General features: G+C 38.5%; 1 long non-coding RNA gene and 1 gene segment (V, D, J or C); one reads left to right on the top strand and one right to left on the bottom strand.

The window, feature by feature from the left end:
• LOC106825199 (T-cell receptor gamma chain C region C10.5-like) overlaps window positions 1-19,258 on the bottom strand; it is a 49,312-nt gene that overhangs the window by 20,280 nt on the left and 9,774 nt on the right.
• Window positions 4,361-16,587, top strand: LOC139044769 (uncharacterized). Its single transcript, XR_011501881.1, has 3 exons — window positions 4,361-5,571; window positions 6,102-6,290; window positions 8,452-16,587. It is a non-coding gene; the product is annotated as an uncharacterized lncRNA (long non-coding RNA).

The following is a 19,258-nucleotide window of genomic DNA, read 5'->3' as shown; positions in this document are numbered from 1 at the left end:
AAGAACTCATACAACTCAACAACGAAAAAACAAACAACCCAATCGAAAAATGGACAGACTATCTGAACAGACATTTTTCCAAAGAAGGCATACAGATGGGCAACAGACACATGAAAATATGTTCAACATCACTAATTATTAGGGAAATGCAAATCAAAACTACAATGGGATATCACCACATCCATACTTGTCAGGATGGCTATTACTAAAAAGACAAGAAATATAACAAGTGTTACAGATGATGTGGAGAAAAAGGAACCCTCATACACTGTGGGAAGGAGTGAAAACTAGGGCAGCCACTATGGAATACAGTATGGAGATTTCTCAAAAATTTAAAAATAGAACTACCGTATGAAACAGCTCTTCCACTTATGGGTATTTATGCAAAGAACATGAAAATACTAATTCAAAAAGATATACATGCCTGTATCTTCATTGCAGCATTATGCACAATAGCCAAGACTTGAAACAACCCAAGTGCCAATTATGGATGAATGGATATGGAAGGTGTGGTATATATGCACAATGGAATACTACACATCCATAAAAATGTTGAAATCGTGCCATTCGTGAGAACTTGGATGGACCTTGAGGATATAATGCTAAGCTAAATAAGTCAGAGAAAGACAAATACTGCATGATTTCATTCACATGTGGAAGATAAACAAACAAACACATAGATAAGAGTACAGATTTGTGGTTACCAGAGGGGAAGGGGTGGGGAGAGGGAAAAAGGGGTAAAGGTTCACATATATATGGTGACAAATAGAAACTAGATTTTTGTTGGGGAATACAATGCAGTCTATACAGAAGCTGAAATATAGTGATGTACACCTGCAATTTACACAATGCTATAAACCAGTGAGACCTCAATAATATAGCAAAAATAATAATAAAAAAATTCTCAGTAAATGGCAAAAAAAAAAGAACTGAGTATTTTTACCACTATCTGTAAAACCTCCTCTCTGTACAACTTAGGGAAAAAGAGATTTTGAAGCACAGTAAGCTATCATTACATTAATATTGTCTCTAACTTGGTGGACAATATCAGTAGGAATCAGGAAAGAAAACAGATTTTTTTGTGTAAAAAAGGCAAAAGTTGGGGCCAGCCCATTCACATAGTGGTTAGGTTTGCATGCTTCGCTTCAGTGGCCCAGGGTTTGCAGGTTCAGATTCCGGGCGCAGACCTACATACTGCTCATCAAGCCATGCTGCGGCAGCATCCCACATTAAAATAGAGGAAGGTTGGCACAGATGTTAGCCCAGGGACAATTTTCCTCAAGCAAAAAGAGGCAGAATGGTAACAGAGGTTAGCTCAGGGCCAATCTTCCTCACCAAAATAATAATAATAATAATTAATTAATTAAAAAATTTCAAAAAGGCAAAAATTGTTAGAGAAAAGGGAAGAAAAAGTGTTCATGACAGAGCCCATTATAGGCTTTCCTAGTTGCCAAATTTCGTGTGGTCTCTAAGTGATCAATAATATGCAGAGATAGTTTTAATATTTTGAAACGTGAATTCTTCTTCAAAATAAATTTTAAAATAAAATTTGAAAGTCATAAGTATTTTCTACTAGACAATTTGAAGACTACAGAAATGACATAGAAAAAATTATCCATGAGCCTAACATCCAGAGATGACTGATCCAAAGACGTACCCTTTTCTCTGAACCCATTCTCAGGGCTCAATAAAAAGAGCCACTAAGAAAAAACAGTCTACATGGGTTTCAGGGGGGCCTCACAAGTTTTGAATCGTGATTTTTACAAGATGACTCGTGGGTTACAGACATCACTCTCCAACAGTACCGTATGTATGAGGAATGGGGTGAAAATAGAAATTCCAAAGAATTTCTTGACTTTTCTTCAGAATGGCTTCTATTACTCAGAGTCATTGTCGCTCACCCACTTTTTCTAAAGAAAAGTTTGAGCCAAAATCATGAGGATCTTTCAGGCATCCAAGTACACAAAATCCCCCACCCACTGGGTAACATGAGCACCACAATAATAATCAAAATATTCATCTCAGTTCATTAGACACCACCTGAGTCCCCACTATATTCGGTGCTGTACATTCTAGTAGATGCTTTCAGTGTTTCTATAAATCAGCAATTTAAATCACCATTCAACTGTCAAGTGTTCACTTAGGACAAGGCTGGTTTGCTCTGGCTGGTTTACCTTTGGTGGGTGTGGTCCAAGTGTCCTCAGCCTAAGGAGAAGGGTGGGAGGAGGACAGGACTCCAAATATGCACTTGATTATCCCCAGTAGAGGTGGTTTGCTCCAAGCACCGGGCCACTGTCTCCTCAATGTGAGTAAGTCAGAGGGACTATAGAATCATGATTGAAAACTTAAGTTTAAATTGATTTGGGATGACTACTTGCGAGAGTCTGTTCATATCTATCTAATCTCTCTCTAACTAACAGTCAGTCACACTATGACAGATGTGGTGCTAAGCCCTGGTATACAAAGCTGTGTGGGTCCTGTGTGTGTGTTCCTGTATGTGTATGTATGCTAGTTGTTATTTTGTTTCTTTTTTTTAATCAGCTAATATTACTGAGCTCTCACAGTGTGCCATGCACTGGACCAAGCCCTTACTCTGCATCATCTCAGGAACCCTTACAACCACCCATCAGGTAACTACAGGACCTCTGTTTTACAGGTGAGGAGATGGGCTAGAGAAGCTGTCTTCCTGACACACAGCTGGTCACTGTCAGAGCCCAGGTCAGACCTGGAGCTCTCTATGCAAGAGGCTTGGGTCCCAACCACTTTGCTTTACCATATGTGTAGCCAGATAATGGCAGCGCAGCAGGACAAAGGGGCTCTGCAGGAGCAACCTGCAGCCTTGAAAGAGCAGATGAGACTTGAAATGTCTGCTGTGCACAGTGCCTGGCTCAGAGGAGTCAGTCAAACAATTACTGTTGGATGAATTGAATCTTAAGCCAGAAAATGAGCTACTCCTCAAACTCCAACCCAAAGTAGACTTTGATTCAAACTCATTAAGTAGCAGTGTTTATAAGTTTGTGCAAAATCAAATATCACCACTCCAGGGCATGCATCTGATACATTATCATTGCAGTCGGCCCTGCTTGTGGTCAGATCATGCTGTGTTTGTTACATTATAGCCTCTAGGAGAATGAAGATAATTTAATTTAATATCCAGTATTTTAATCAAAGCAGAAAGTTGGGTCCAAAAAACTAATGTAATGCAAATGGGCTAGTTTTACAAAACAAGTCATAGAAATGATGTGGCATAGACATCTTGGTAGAAAATAAAACAGAGTTGGGGAGGATGACCCAGATGAATAAACGTGGGTGCCATGGGAAAGCCTGTTGGAGAAAAAGTAGATGCCTGAAAAGACAAACCTGATCATTTGCACCTACTTATACAAAGCTTCCTCTTTGAGCAAATATAGAATTTGGCAACTCCATATATAGTCACTCACATGTGTTTATCTGGAAAACTGCATGAGAGCATGCAAGTGGTAACTGTGCTTTCCCAGGTCATAATAGTGAATGAGGAAGCACTGAACATTTACTGACTGACGTGGCTCTAACGTCTGCCTCTGTTCACCTCCCAGAAGGCACAAGAGTAGGTGTCCGAGTCTTCTTTCCCTACATTGTGAATGGAGAGGGTGGACGTAGAAGTTCCAGGTATCTCATCTACCTCAAATTTGCCCGTTGGAATGTCTGACTCCATCCTGACAGTGTTGTCAGATGAAACATGCAGCAGGGGCTACCAGTCTTGACCAGGGCTTTCCTGATGCCAATATATGGATGTCGTAGAAATTGTTACAGCAGATACCACACATTCCAGGTGGGCTGTTTTGGAGGGCTCTTTAGTATTGGAAAGTTGAGGTTGCTCTGGATGACCTACACCATACACTCATACTTTAAAAAAAAATGGAAAGAGGAGAGTAATGAGTGAAAACTTAGAATTTTTCTAAAAATTACCAAATTAGAGAATAGCTGTCAAAGGGAATTGGGAGGAAAACAACTTACAAGCTACAATGATGTGAGAGGTAATGCCTGGAAGAGTGACAGCATGTCTGTATGAACTGTGCTCTCCTCCAGGGCGGCCTGCAACCCCTGCTGAGAAGACTCTTAGAACATTGTGGCTTGGCTGAGTTCACCAAGCCAAACCTCCCACTGGGGAGGGTGAACATGGCTCCCCTGCCTCTTTGTGAAGGAGCGTCTTCACCACTGTTAGCACATCCACTCTATGTGAAGACAGCAGAGCAAGGTCCTCCACCTTAGATCAGACCACATGGTCCAGACGGCCACCATAGAACTCTGAGAGGACTCAGTCCCAACAGTATTCATGAAGCTCCCACTATGTACGCTATTATTTCGGTGTAATACAGATGCAATGATATGGCAACTAACTGTGGAGAGCTGCCTAATAGAGAGACTGCATGACAGTGCTATCATGTTGGACCTCTCTCATTTCTCCCACTGCCTGTCACAGAAGATATCCTCAATATCCCCAGTGAGCTGTCAGGCCAGAGTTGATGGGAGGAACGGAGGGTGGTCTGGGCTGTTTTGTGCATTGTTGGGCCCACAGGGAACTTCTGCAACCAGCTGGAGAGACTTTGTTTCCTCAGTCTGCTTCCATCTGTTCAGTTACCCACACACCCTACAGCTTAGAGCGGTACTGACACCTTCAGGGCTCTGAATAACCCATTCTGGTTTGTTTGCTTCTGTTTAAGGTTCACGTTTACGTCCTCTCCCTCAGGCACCTGAACAATATATCTCTACAAAACCCCAGCTTCTCCTCTGTGAAACTGAGTTTCCTCTTTCTGGATCCCTGAGTTTTCTTTTTGTCTGCTTTTCTTTCTCTAACCCAAGACATCCCATCTGTCCTGGGTATTTTTACAGACTTCTCTTCCCCAATCCACCAACAGTTGCTGTTTTCCAGATTTTCTCCTGTTTTACCTCTCTGCCCAAGGGATCTCTTCCCATCCACGGCTTTAATTATCTTAGGGAAAACAGGGAAAGGGATGATAGGAGGAAATTACAGGTCCATCTCCATGCCACAGCTTCTCCTGAGCTCCATAGGCACGTATCCAGCTGACTACTGGGCATGTTCAAGCATGTCTGATGTAGAAGCTCAAACTGACATTGTGCATGGGCCAAAGTGAACTCATTCCCTTCCCCAATCCCTATCTTTTTCTTGTCTCAGTGAAGGACTTTGCTACCCATTTGTTCACTCCAGGAACCTGTGTCAGCCTTATTTCTCCCCTTTAAGAAGAGTTAACACCTCACTCAAAGTCACAGAGCTCATAAAGGGCAAAGCAAGAGTCAGCGAGGGGAGAAGACGGGATGTAGGGCAGTGTGGAGGTTCACAGCAGAGCGCTGGGCAGCTCCTCTGGGGAATGTGGACGATGCTGTTCTGTAAGGAGATGAGTGAGGAGCTTGTTTCCCCTGTTGGCCACACTCCTTATTATCACCGGTTCACAGAGCTAACCTCTGCCATGGAGTCAGACACTGAGGTGGGGGCAAGAAGCAGAAAGGTTCTGTTTTATTACGACAATGGGGAAGACGAAATGAAGGAACAACCTGAAAACAAAGGCAAAAGTAAGTTTCAGCCCCCTCTGTCTGGACCCCTCCTCGCACATACTGGGAGATCTTAGTCTTGACATAGGTCTTCAGTAGAGGGTGGGGGTGTCAGGCTCTTTCACAAGAGGCGTGTCTGAATTATAAATTTCTAACCACAAAAACAGAAGCTGAGGGAGACAGACAATGAGTTAATAATCTGAGAGACTGATTTCCTTCAGATAATTCAGACTTTCCTTCATTAATCATTGTACCAATGCTATTAAAGTATACAAAATTTTTGAATTTTCAATTGAAAAGGTGTTTCAATTCAGCTTAGACTTCAAAGAGCCCTTTTTTCCTTTCCCCACATATAGCAGCTGAGGAGTTTCCTGTTTGGGGCTGGAGGATCAGTTGCACACATTTTCTTTTGTTTTCTATTCTCTTGTTTTCAAGAAGTTTACTGTCTTTATAAGAAGGTAGTGAATATAGTTATATTTTTTCTATGACTTTCCTTTAATACAGGAATGAGAACCACATAATTTACACAGTTAAACCACATCATTTTACAGATGAGAGAACAGAGGTCCAGAGAAACTGGAGATCCACCCTATTTCCCATATGGGGTGGCGTTAGGGGAGACGTGGAAGGTGGAGGGCCTGATGTCTCCCCAGGGCTGACTGCATCACCCTGCAAGAGGATTGCCATCTACCACCGTGATTTGAGCGGCGGGCCTGCTACTGGATGAGGGCACCAAGAAGGTGGCAATATTGTCTCCTATGTATCTGACTCCTCTGCAGCAAAATGATTGACAGTTGGTGGGGAACAACTTAGAAACTGGGTTTAGGAATTGACTTCCAGTCTCAGCTTTAACCATTTTGTGGTAAATCTCCAAAGAGTCCTTTAGCCTTGAAATTATTTGCAAAATGTTTTATTTATGCATTCTTCAGGGGAGATGGTCAGATTCTTAAATTGTTAGTCTGTAACAGTGCTATCCCACAAAAATAAATGTGAGTTACAAAGTCGAGCCACAAGTTAAATTTTTTAAGCTACTTCATTAAAAACATAAAAAAGCAAGTAAAATCAAATTTGGCTATTTTTATTTAGTCAAAAATATCCAAAATATCATTTCAACATGCAATCATTGTAAAAATTATTAATGAGATATTTCACATTTCTTATGTTATGGTTTGTATTTTACACATGTAGTCCATCTCAGCTTGGACTATTGGTCTAGCTACATTTCAAGCACTCAGTAGCCACATGTGGCTAATGGTTACTTGATTTACCAGCACAGATTTTCCCCAAATGCTTCAGAAACACTGAACTGGATGACCTTTAGAAGGGACCCTTCTGACTAGACGGCTCCCTGAGTCTGCGTCAGCCTGTGCACTAGCAACTCTTAAGTCTCAACCATTATCTGCAGTGGGCTTGTGGAGGTGGCATCTAGGAGAGTCCAGGATGATGAGGGATAACCCCAGTGTAACCAAAGGGATTCAGAGCTGGTGGAAGTTGCCAGGCATGGATGGAATAAAGAGTCCAAGTACTTTTTGCATGGGGGCAAAAGTGTAGCTCATGGGGCTATGTTGGTCCCAGGCAGTGCAGTACCACACACTGGTATCGTGCTTCTCTACCCTCAGCGCCAACAGGGTATGGCTGGTGCCATCCTTGGCCTCCATTGCAGTGGCTTCATCTGCTTTTAGGACTGAATCCCACTGCCCATCTGCCTTGAACATGGCCAGTTGGAGGAGTCTCTCAGATTCTTACCCTCCACTGGCTCTGGTACCAAGTGGATGTAGCTGATTGTTATGTGGACCATGCATGGCAGGATGGCCAAGCTGAGCCAGGGTGATCACATGCGCCACCACTGAGACCAGCTGCTCCAGCCTGACCTCTGTCTTGTCACCTGCAAGGGAAACAGTAGTGAAGCAGGGGTGGTGAGGGCCTCAGAGACTCTGCATCATGCTCTGGGAAAGAGTACCAGAATAGGAGGGTCCACAGGAGGGCAAAGTGGCCCAGCATGTCTCTGTGTCACGCCGGGGTTGACAGAATCCCAGAGTGACCTTGTGGGAGGAGCTGCACCTTGAGGGGTGGTGGAGGCCAGGTTAGGCCCTGAGCTGCTGCTTCCTGAGGTCACAAGGAGGCAACTTCTGAGAGGAATGAGTGAGGGAGGGGCCTAGAGAGAAGAGGCAGAAGTCTGACAACAAGGTGAAAGGAAGGATGATGAGTGGCCAGAGTTCTGAGAAACTTAAAGAATGTTGGTGGAATAATAAGAGCAGTAATAGCATTCTTTGATTGGACATCAACTACACTCTAGCACTGCACTAACTGGTTTACGTTCACTGTTTTATTAAATCCTGAAAATAGCCATGTGGGATAAGTATTACAATGCTCAATTTAGAAGCAGAGAAAGTGGGGCTGATATTTTAAATCTCTTTCCCAAAGTTGCACTTTGTGAAAAATGACATGAATGGAACCATACTAAAACAGAGCTGGGACCACAATTTCAGAGGAATTGCCTTACTCATCTGTTTTCTTTACCTTCTAAACTGGAGCAAAGTGCCAACATTTCAAGCACGTGGTAAAGACAGGAATATCCTGTCTGTAAGAACTGATGAAATTGGACTTTACTGATGACCAAATCACTAACCAATCAATGAAGTACAAGTCTAGCCTTTTGCTTGATGACAGGATCTCAATCCAATCTATGATGTACAATCCTAGTCTTCCCTCACCTAGCATGGATGAACTCTTCTGTAATACAACTTACCTCATCTTCCTCCCTTTTTCTCGTAAAAGCCCTGAACTCCTCTCTTGTACATGGGAAACTATTTGGGTTTCTACTTGAATCTGTGCTCCTTGAATTGTAATTTTTTGATCCCAAATAAATGCTTTGCCTCAAACTCATTTCTGTTTTTGTAGGTTGACATATGGTGTCAGAAGTGGGATCTGAAGTGAGCTCACCTTCACGGACTGGCACTCCCTGGAAATGAGTTTCATACCAACACCAGTCCCCTTGTGTGCACACCACTTGCATGGACCACTGGCTCCTCTGATCATGAGTCCTTTCAGGTTTGACTACCCTCTCCCTTTTTCATTTAGGTCTTTGACTTTTGGGGGGATTCTGGGAGCAATAGCCCAATATGGGATCAATCAACCAGTAGACAATTTTCTCCAAGCCAAACCATGGCTTTTGCCATCTGGAAGAGTTTCCCTCTGTAGTTCACCTTAAGGTGGCTCATGGCTAATGCTGTCTGAAAATGTCTCTCTCTTTGAGCTGGCTATGGCTGCTGCCATTTGAGGGTTTATTCTCTATGTGGTGAATGCTAAAATTCTGTTTGTTGTGTTATTTGTCTGAACAGCTGTAGTCAGTTGGTCAGATGCATATGTTACAACTTGTGGCTTGCAACTCATATCTCTTTGTCTCCTTGACTCTTTGTCTCACCATGCTTTAACATGGGAATTTCATCCTCTGAAAGTTCCTGAGAAGTCCCTCCCTCAGGAACTGCAGCTGGAATCATATTTAAGAACTATGGCTCTTCCTCTTGTAAATTCTTGTACCAGTGGACCAATAATACTAAAGATGATTTAAAATTACAGTGGCCACTTTGGGGCTGCTTTGAGCTTCCAAAACTTGTCTTTTTGTGCACTATATTTGAGAACAGCAGATCAGAAAAATTAAATACAAATTTTAGTTTCTCAGGAGTCCAGTCTGCCACAATCTGAGGCACCTGTTTAAAATCAATAGTGTCAGAATCTGTAAATATTTACAAAAACAGCAAGATATTACTAATCATGTATTGTGTCCTGAGAACTTTTCTCAGTATCCATCAAGTTTGGGGCCTCAAAATATTGTCAGACAGACATGTGTAGTCTTACATCATTGAGCAGAAATATGGCTTAAACTGCATTTGTGGCTAGGGTCCTACCAAACTGCCAACAGACTCAGGGAATTACCTTGTCCGTTAGAAGAAATGTTCTAATTAGATGAGATTTAAGAAGTATACTGGAAAGCAAAAGTTTCAAAATTCCAAAAAAACCTTATTGAAATTTTTATTGCAGAAAGCTAATGAAAAATTAACATGTAAGAAAAACCTAAAAGAAAATATTATACAAAAGTCCATTAAGTTAATAGCTTTATAGATACCTCCATATCTGTCTTCAAAGGAGGATCCCATATGGGTCCTCCCCAGAGTTCACAAGAGTTTGAAAGATCTTCTGGTAAACTGCTACACTATTTCCTTAAACAATCAAGGGAAAACTAAAATTAAAATTTAAACGGGTTACTTAGTAGTGCCAGAAATATTTACTGCTTGTCCCTGCTGAAGCTTGGCAAGATATTTGAAAGATCTAGTAACTTATGATCAGAAATTTGGCCAAACTGGAAGCTGATATTCAGAGCCTGACAGGAATTTTTTATAGGCCGTCTTCCCTAGGTTGAAATAAAATTATGTACCCAGAGGGAAAAAAAGCAAATTAGGGATGATCTCGTTGTACAGGTAGATCAATCTATGACATCATTTAATTTGCAACTAAATTTCTGAGAAAGAGAAAGCAACTATCCTTATCTTACAAATTTTGCAAAACTGGAAGCGCATTTCTAGGGCAGTTCAGATTCCACTCATTCCCTTATATCCATCTTATAAACCTCCTCTATTTATCTCAAAAAGCATTTAACTTCTCCTGAAATTCTTTAGACCATTGCCAATTCATAAAGCTGAAGGAAAAAAGAGGCAAATGGTTATAGAAGCACCATTACCCAAAAGCTAGCATCCTAGGTGTCTTCTCCACAAATATTAGAAGAAGAAAAGCTTTAACCATCTAAGCAGATAACCTTAATTTATTCCATCTGCCAGAAACACAATTTGAATTAAAGTATTCTTTCATAACTAGTAAGCTTTGTATTAGTCTATCTGATTCATGACAGTAATTTTAGAACAATAGCTGTGGGGTCTCTGTTTACGTATGTCTACATATATGTATGTCATATGGTCGTGATACTTTTCTACTTCTGCATGCTATAATATCTAAAAGAGCTATATCAATTGGAGTGAAGCATGTGCTATATACATTGAGTTCACTCTCAAAAGTGTAATAGAAAATAACTCAAATGAATTTCAGGATCACATGATCTAGGAAATAATTAGGATTAAACCTAGTTTAAGTTTATTGTCTTTGGAATTGTTGGCATTAAATATAAAATTTCTGTTCTACCTTCAGTTTACTAAAAGTCAAGTAAATTCATGTTATCTCTGTTAAAAAATTTGGCAGCAAAAAACTGGATGGCTGACTTTGTCTAATGTCTCATGAAGTTTTTGTAGGAAATCTAAACATAATTATTGAGAAACTAAATAGACATAAGTAATATTAAAAGGTTTTTAGGTGAATTTTTGGACAATAATTATGTGTTATGATATATTTACTTAAAAATAACTTGATAATCTTTTTGGTAACTTGAAACCTTAGAGTTTTGCTAAGTTAAGTTAAATGATGGAAATTCGTTGAATGTCTAGATCATTTCCAAATAAGATTAAATACTGAAACATTAGTTACTAAACAAGTCTAAGTTTACATACCTTGGGATTTATTACAGATAAACTAAAAGATGTTTAGTTCTATTAGTAAACATTTCCTGTGCCACATAAAAAAATTATGCTATGAGAAAATGTATGTTTTCAGTAAAAGAAGTTATAAGAAATGGAGATGTTTTTGTTAAATTTGCCCTAAAGTAATTATTTTATTAAAATAATTTCCTGTATTTTTAAATCAGTTCTTTAATCACAAGATCTTAGCGTTTTCTTACAAACACCTAACTTTCTGTATTTGCCTGGAAATCTTTAATTGTCTTCACAGTTAAGTGGGTAAGCAAACCTTGTATTACAGTGGCCTATGATTCTATTTGATCAAGAGCTTTAAAACATTTTGTTATTTTTGAAAATCTTCCCAAAATCAAATTCTAAATTAAGTCTTTTTGACATGGAAATAACTTTGAGGTTTTCTAGATGGCCCCCGGAACACCTCACCTCAAAGAATTTGTTCTCTCCTCATTTAAAAAGGGAGATATTAGACAATATGGGCTTACCTGGTATGTTAAGTTACATGAGAAGCAGTGTTTAATAAATGATGATAAACCATCTGAAGTTATATTGTGTGGATGAATATTATTAATGTGTTCTAAAACTTATATAAAATTCCCAAAATTCTAATATGTCTTAGTATAATGTTATCAATCATAATTCTAGTCACTATATTAAAATGTATGTCACAAAAATATCCAGGTTTCTTTGTCAGTTGCATTATAATGTTAAGTCTTTTGTCGCTGATAGTTATTGTTTTACTCTGACAGTTACTCTAGAATACAGGTTTCTGATATATCTTTAGATCATAAAGCTGAACTGGGTAAGAAACTGCAGAAGTCTAACAGAAACTGATGACTTCACAAAACTTCTATCAAAAGGTCAAGTACAAATATTAATTATGTGAGGCTACATGAACTGAGGAGGATGTTCTAATGTTTTGTTTTTCCAAGTATAAACAATTTCCAAGCTATCAGCAATTTGGTATGATATATCGTTGTAAACAAAGGTGACATATTTACTTTTTCTCCCTACTGATCCCTCCAGAATTCAGAAACTCTCACTTTTTTAATATAAACAAATTAGTTTTCCTATGATTATCTTTGGTTAAAAAAAGTGAGGGTAACTGTGCAGAGAAAAACTATCTTTGCATCTTGTAGATGTTGGATTCTAGTCTTGTCAATTCTCTTTCAGATATTGTTATAGCTGTGGACTGGAGTCCCCTGGCTTAGCGTACTACCTTTGGTCTCACTGACTCTCCTCAGTGCCCATTGACATTCTATAGTTCTTCGGTCTCTTTAGCTGCCTGCCTTCAGGCATTGCCTCCTAGTTCCTGTCTATTCTCCAATTTTGACTAAGCATTTTGATGTTTTCATAAGAATTATCATTGTTGTAAATCTTTTCTACTCTATATAGCTCCATGTTACAAAAACACCACTCAGAAAATGGTCACTTAGTGCTTTGAAATGATTACTAAGGTTTATGAAACTTCACATGAGAAACTTCAAGGAACTTCAGACAATGTTTACTCTTAAAAGAACTTGACTATAGAAACTTCCTCTGCTCTGGCATTCTTATTGCTGAAAGGTGGCCTAATGGGTCCTAAGAAAACCACTTGCCCTCCTATGTGAGACTTGACATCTTGGGAATGAGCCTTCCTTGAGACAAGAGACCAATGATGCTTTGATAGCTCATCAGCAATGCTTTCCAATAATCAATCATCAATGCTTTCCAGTGTTAGATCAGTGATGCTTTGAAGAAAGATTTTCATCAAAAAGAAAAAGTGTGAAAGATGACATGAGTGGAGCCATATTAAATAAAGCTGTGGAAGACATTTCAGAAGAATTTTCTTGCTCATCTGGTTTTCTTATTTTCCAAACTGGACCAAACTGCCAACATTCCAAGAAGTCAGTCAGGACAAGAATATCCTGTTTGTGAGAAGTGATGAAACTGGACTTTGCTGATGATAAAGTTGCCTACCAATAAGTGGATCACAAACCAGCCTTGCCTCATCTAGCACCAATGAATTCTTCTTCAATACAACCTATGTCATCTTCTTTCCTCTTTCTCATAAAAACCCTGAGCCCCTTTCTTGTAATTGGAACATCGTTTGGGTTTCTATGTAAATCTGTGCTTCCTGAATTGCAGTTCTTTAATCCCAAATAAATGCTTTGCCCCTAAACTGGTTTCTGTTTTTATCGGTTGACAATGTCTACAGAGAATGATGTAGGGATATGCAGTCAGGTCTGGCTGGAGACAAATATCACGCTTCATTTCCTACTTGATACAAATAGAGCAATGAGTTTGCTGTTTACTTGGGAGGGAAGCTCAAGCATAGAACAGCAATCTATGCCAGAAACCCATATGCACCATCTGAGCTTCATTGGCACATGTCACCCAGAGGTCTCATCTGAAGGAGATTTTAAATGTCCTAAAATAACGTTAGCTCTGTAGTCTTGGGAAGTTTATGTCACCTCCTTTTTTTCATCTGTAAAAAGGGACCTCATGGGGTTGCCTGGAGAGTCAATAGGATAACGTGAGCAAAGAATGTAGCTGTAGGGGAGGAAGACAATTCCTCCACCCTATAGGTCCTTCTGGTTGGTCTAAAAATTAAATTGAGATGACAGAATAACAGGAGAAAATCAAACTAAGTTTAATAATATGTATACATGGGAGAAACCCAAGAAAGCTCAATAATTCCCAGAATGGCCAAAATCTGTCACCTTAAATACCATCATCAGTTACAGACAAAGTACCATGTTGGGGATAATGGTTTGAGTCTTCAAAGGGGAGGAAGGCATTTTACATGGAGATGGAAATGCAAATGGACCAACTATAGACAATGACCTGACAGACACATTTTACATTACACTACAGTTATGATACTAGCTTCTTCCTGGAACAGGCCTTCTATCTTAAATTCTTTTAGGCAATTAAGTGGGAAGGTCAAAGTTTCTTTCAGTATCTTTTTGTCTTTAAAAATAATCAAGGCAGGGACCACACTGGTGGCATAGTGGTTAAGTTTTCCCACTCTAATTCAGTGGCCCAGGGTTTACAGACTCAGACTCTGGGCACAGATCTATACACCACTCATCAAGCCATGCTGTGTCACTATCCCACATACAAAAAATAGAGGAAGATACACACAGATGTTAGCTCAGGGACACTCTTATTCAGGCAAAAAAAAAAAAAAAAAAGAGGAAGACTGGCAACAGATGTTAGCTCAGGGCCACTCTTCCTCACTGAAAAGACAATTGAGAAAAAGAGACACATTTTGGAGTGGCCTGTTTTGATCCACCACAGTCTCATCTTTGAAACTTTAAGAAGAGTGGCTTACATAGCAACAGACATGCTATTGTGATGATATCTCTTAAGTTTATATGAACTTATCCAGCTTCAGTTTGCAAGGCTTCAGGAAAAAGGGTGGTTGCAGTTCCTAATGATTCCAAATGAAAGTGATGGACACACTTGAAAATGGTAGTTTGGAGATTTGTAGCCAGATATTTCAGGAGACTGGAAGAATTCAGGATCCAGTCTAGTTTATAGGTAGGACACAAAAACCTCAAAGACACTTAACAGAACCAGAATCTGAGATCCACATTTGTGTATTATAGTTTCTACTGAAATATAATCTTCCTCTCTAAAATCACCCTCATTTTTACCAAAGATAGCCAAATTAACGTTGATTGGAATTTAAAGTAAGTCTAACTTCAATACACTTGGCCTATTTACATAAGTAAGCAAGACTAGCAATTGATCACATAGGCTCTTTTCAATTTGCTTTGAAGGAAATTTTTATAAGATATCTTAGACTGAACTTTAAAGGCCTCTTGAGACCAGGAAAGCAAAGCCAAAGACTTGTCATCAGACTTTGCCTGCAATACCTATAGATTTGGGTAAATTGCCTGCCAGGAAATTGACCTTCTTTACTCAGCTGATGAGGTTGCTGGGCAAGCTGTAAGTAAGGTACCAGGACAATATTTCCAAGTGGTTTTCTTCCATCAATTCCAATCTTTATTCTTCAAAAGCTGTCTGGTCATATCTGAGTCTATGCATGTTTCTCTCAAATAGGAAAATTCCAGTCAAAGTTTTGGTAATATAACCAGTGTTTTCAATTGTGTCCTGTTATAAGGAGAACAGATTCTCACTGAACTTATGCAAATAACTCTACTGCCATGAAATAAGAGTATTCATTCACTAAGAGTTTCCAAATTCTGAAGGGTTCAGGTAGGGAGAAAAAGATAAATGTTTCATTTCTGCTTACAAAGGTATAATTCTGAAATTGCTGTGTCATTGTTAGCTTAAGAGAAATGAGAAAAGGTTTCTTAAACCTGAAAAACAGAACATTTAAAAAATCAGAAATATTTCAAATAAAAAGTCCTATAAAAGATAATCATCCTCATCAGTTCATTCAGTCCCATATAATCAACTCTTGACCTTGATCTTATGTTAACAGTTTCATGAAGTCATCGGTTTAATTAGAGTTCTGAAATTTTTATTATCCAGCTCATTTTTATGATCTGAAAGTTTCTCAGAAACTTGTATTCCAGAGTCAGTGTCAGAGTTCTTTCCATGAATCTCTTTGAAGATGAATATATTTGTAAAAGCAGAGTAAAACAAAACTGTCTGTAAATGACAAAAGACATAAAAATGGGATTTGACAAAGAAATTTGGTTATTTCTGTGACATACAACATTTTACAATAACTAGAATTATGACTTTTAACCAGGGTAGATCAGAATTTTACGAGCGTTATGTAATTTTTAAAACACTTATATCGATAACATTTACCGACATAATATCACCTAGGAAAGTTTAGCATCATTTACTTGATAATGCTTCCCATGTAATTTAACATACCAAATGAGAATGAGAGAGAGAGAAAATTCTTTGAGAAGTTCCAGGGTTAATTAGAAATTCTCAAATTTTCCTATTTTAAATCAAAAGAAAATCTTTAATCTTGAGGCAAATTCCTCAAAAATATCAAAAAGTTTTAAAACACTTGGTCAAATTGGAAAAAATGCTCAGTTATCCATTCAATCAACATGACAACAGAAACAGTTAAAAAAAACCTTAATAGAGAGACCTCAGTCTTTTTGAACATAGGAAATTATTTTTTTCTGCTTTTTTTAAACTTTTTATTGAGACTATGCTAGTTTACAACCTTGTGAAATTTAAGTCGTACATTACTGTTTGTCAGTTGTGTTGTAGGTGCTCCACTTCACACTTTGTACCCACCCCCCACTCCCCCTTTCCCCAGTTGCCTCTAATCTGTTCTCTTTGTCTACATGTTTAACTTCCATATATGAGTGGAGTCATACAGAGATTGTCCTTCTCTATCTGGCTTATCACACTTAACATAATACCTTCAAGGTACATTCATGTTGTTGTGAATGGGACGATTTTATCCTTTTTTATGGCTGAGTAGTATTCCATTGTATATATATATATATACCATATCTTCTTTATCCAATCATCAGTTGATGGGCACTTATGTTGCTTCCACATCTTGGCTATTGTAAATAATGCTGCAATGAACATAGGGGTGCATGGGACTTTTGGAATTGCTGATTTCAAGTTCTTTGTATAGATACACAGTAGTGGGATGGCTGGGTCATACAGTATTTCTATTTTTAATTTTTTGAAAAATCTCCATACTGTTTTCCATAGTGGCTGCACCAGTTTGCATTCCCACCAGTGTATGAGGGTTCCTTTTTCTCTACAATCTCTCCAACATTTGTTACTTTTTGTTTTGGTTATTTTTGCCATTCTAATGAGTGTAAGGTGATATCTTAGTGTAGTTTTGATTTGTATTTCCCTGATGATCAGTGATGATGAACATCTTTTCCTGTGCCCATTGGCCATCCGTATATCTTATTTGGAGAAATGTCTGTTCATGTCCCCTGCCCAGTTTTTGATCAGGTTGTTTGATTTTTTGTTGTTGAGTTGTGTGAGTTCTTTATATATTATGGAGATTAACCCTTTGTCAGATATATGACTTGCAAGTATTTTTTCCCGATCGGTGGGTTGTTTTTTTCTTTCAATTCTGTTTTTCCTTGCCTTAAGTCTGATAAAGTCCCATTTGTTTATTCTTTCTATTATTTCTCTCGTCTGAGAAGTCATGGTGTCCGAAAAGATCCTTTTAATACTGATGTCAAAGAGTGTACTACCTATATTTTCTTCTAGAAGCCTTATGATATCAGATCTTACCTTTAGGTCTTTGATCCATTTTGAGCTTATTTTTGTGAATGGTGAAAAAGAATGGTCAATTTTCATTCTTTTACATGTTGCTTTCCAGTTTTCCCAGCACCATTTGTTGAAGAGACTTTCTTTTCTCCATTGTATGCCTTCTGCTACTTTGTTGAAGATTAGCTGTCTGTCCATAGATGTGTGGTTTTATTTCTGGGCTTTCAATTCTGTTCCATTGATCTGTGCACCTGTTTTTGTACCAGTACCATGCTGTTTTGATTACTGTAGCTTTGTGGTATGTTTTGAAGTCAGGGATTGTGATGCCTCCAGCTTTGTTCTTTTTTCTCAGGATTGCTTTAGCAATTCAGCATCTTTTGTTGCCCCACATGAATTTTAGCATTCTTTGTTCTATTTCTTTAAAGAATGTCATTGGGATTCTGACTGGGATTGCATTGAACCTGTAGATTGTTTTAGGTAGTATGGACATTTTAACTGTGTTTATTCTTTCAATCCATGTGCATGGAATGTCTTTCCATCTCTTTATGTCGTCATCAATTTCTTTCAGGAAAGTCTTGTAGTTTTCATTGTATAGGTCTTTCACTTCCTTAGTTAAATTCACCCCAAGGTATTTTATTCTTTTTGTTGCTATCATGAATGGTATGGTATTCTTGAGTTCTTTTTCTGTTAGTTCTTTATTAGAGTATAGAAATGCTACTGATTTATGTTAGTTCATTTTATACTCTGCAACTTTGTTGTAGTTGTTGATTATTTCTAATAGTTTTCCAATGGATTCTTTGGAGTTTTTTACATATAAGATCACGTTGTCTGGAAACAGTGAGAGTTTCACTTCTTCACTCCCTGTTTGGATTCCTTTTATTCCTTTCTCTTGCCTAATTGCTCTGGCCAGGACCTCCAGTACTAGGTTGTATAAGAGTGGTGATAGAGGGCATCCTTGTTTCGTCCCTGTTTTCAGGGGGATGGTGCTCAGTTTTTGCCCATTGAGTATGATGTTGGCTGTGGGTTTGTCATATATGACCTTTCTCATGTTGAGGTAATTTCCTTCTATCCCCATTTTGTTAAGAGTTTTTATCATAAATTGCTGTTGGATCTTGTCAAATTCTTTCTCTGGATCTATTGAGATGATCTTGTGGTTTTTATTCCTCAGTTTGTTGATGTGGTGTCTCACGTTGATTGATTTGCGGATGTTGAACCATCCCTGTGTCCCTTGTATGAATCCCACTTGATCGTGATGTATGATCCTCTTGATGTATTGCTGAATTTGGGTTGCCAAAAGTTTGTTGGGAATTTTAGCATCTATGTTTATCCATGATATTGGCCTGTAGTTCTTTTTTTGATGTCTTTGTCAGGCTTTGGTATCAGAGTGATGTTGGCCTCGTAGAATGTGTTAGGAAGTGTTCTACCCTCCCTAATTTTTTTGGAATAGCTTGAAAAGGATAGGTATTAAATCCTCTCTGAAAGTTTGGTAGAATCCCCAGGAAAGCCATCTGGTCCTGGGGTTTTATTCTTTGGGATGCTTTTGATTGCAGTTTCAATCTCTTTCCTTGTGATTGGTCTGTTCAGATTGTCTGTTTCTTCTTGACTTAGCTTTGGGAGGTTGTAAGAGTCTAAGAATTTATCCATTTCCTCTAGGTTATCTATTTTGTTGGCATATAGTTTTTAGTAGTATTCTCTTATAATACATTGTATTTCTGTGCAGTCTGTTATTATTTCTCCTCTTTCATTTCTGATTTTGTTTATTTGAGCTTTCTCTCTTTTTTTCTTTGTAATTCTGGCTAGTGGTTTGTCAATTTTATTTATCTTCTCATAGAACCAGCTCTTTGTTTCATTTATCCTTTCTACTGCCTTTTTTGTTTCAATAGCATTTATTTGTGCTCTGATTTTTAGTATTTCTCTCCTTCTGCTGACTTTGGGCTTTGTTTGTTCTTCTTTTTCTAATTCAGTTA

The sequence above is a fragment of the Equus asinus genome, chromosome 1, assembly GCF_041296235.1.
Source record: "Equus asinus isolate D_3611 breed Donkey chromosome 1, EquAss-T2T_v2, whole genome shotgun sequence".
NCBI classification, from domain to species: Eukaryota; Metazoa; Chordata; class Mammalia; order Perissodactyla; family Equidae; genus Equus; species Equus asinus.
Note: the sequence above shows the minus strand (reverse complement) of the source record. Positions and strands in the feature narration are given on the sequence as shown.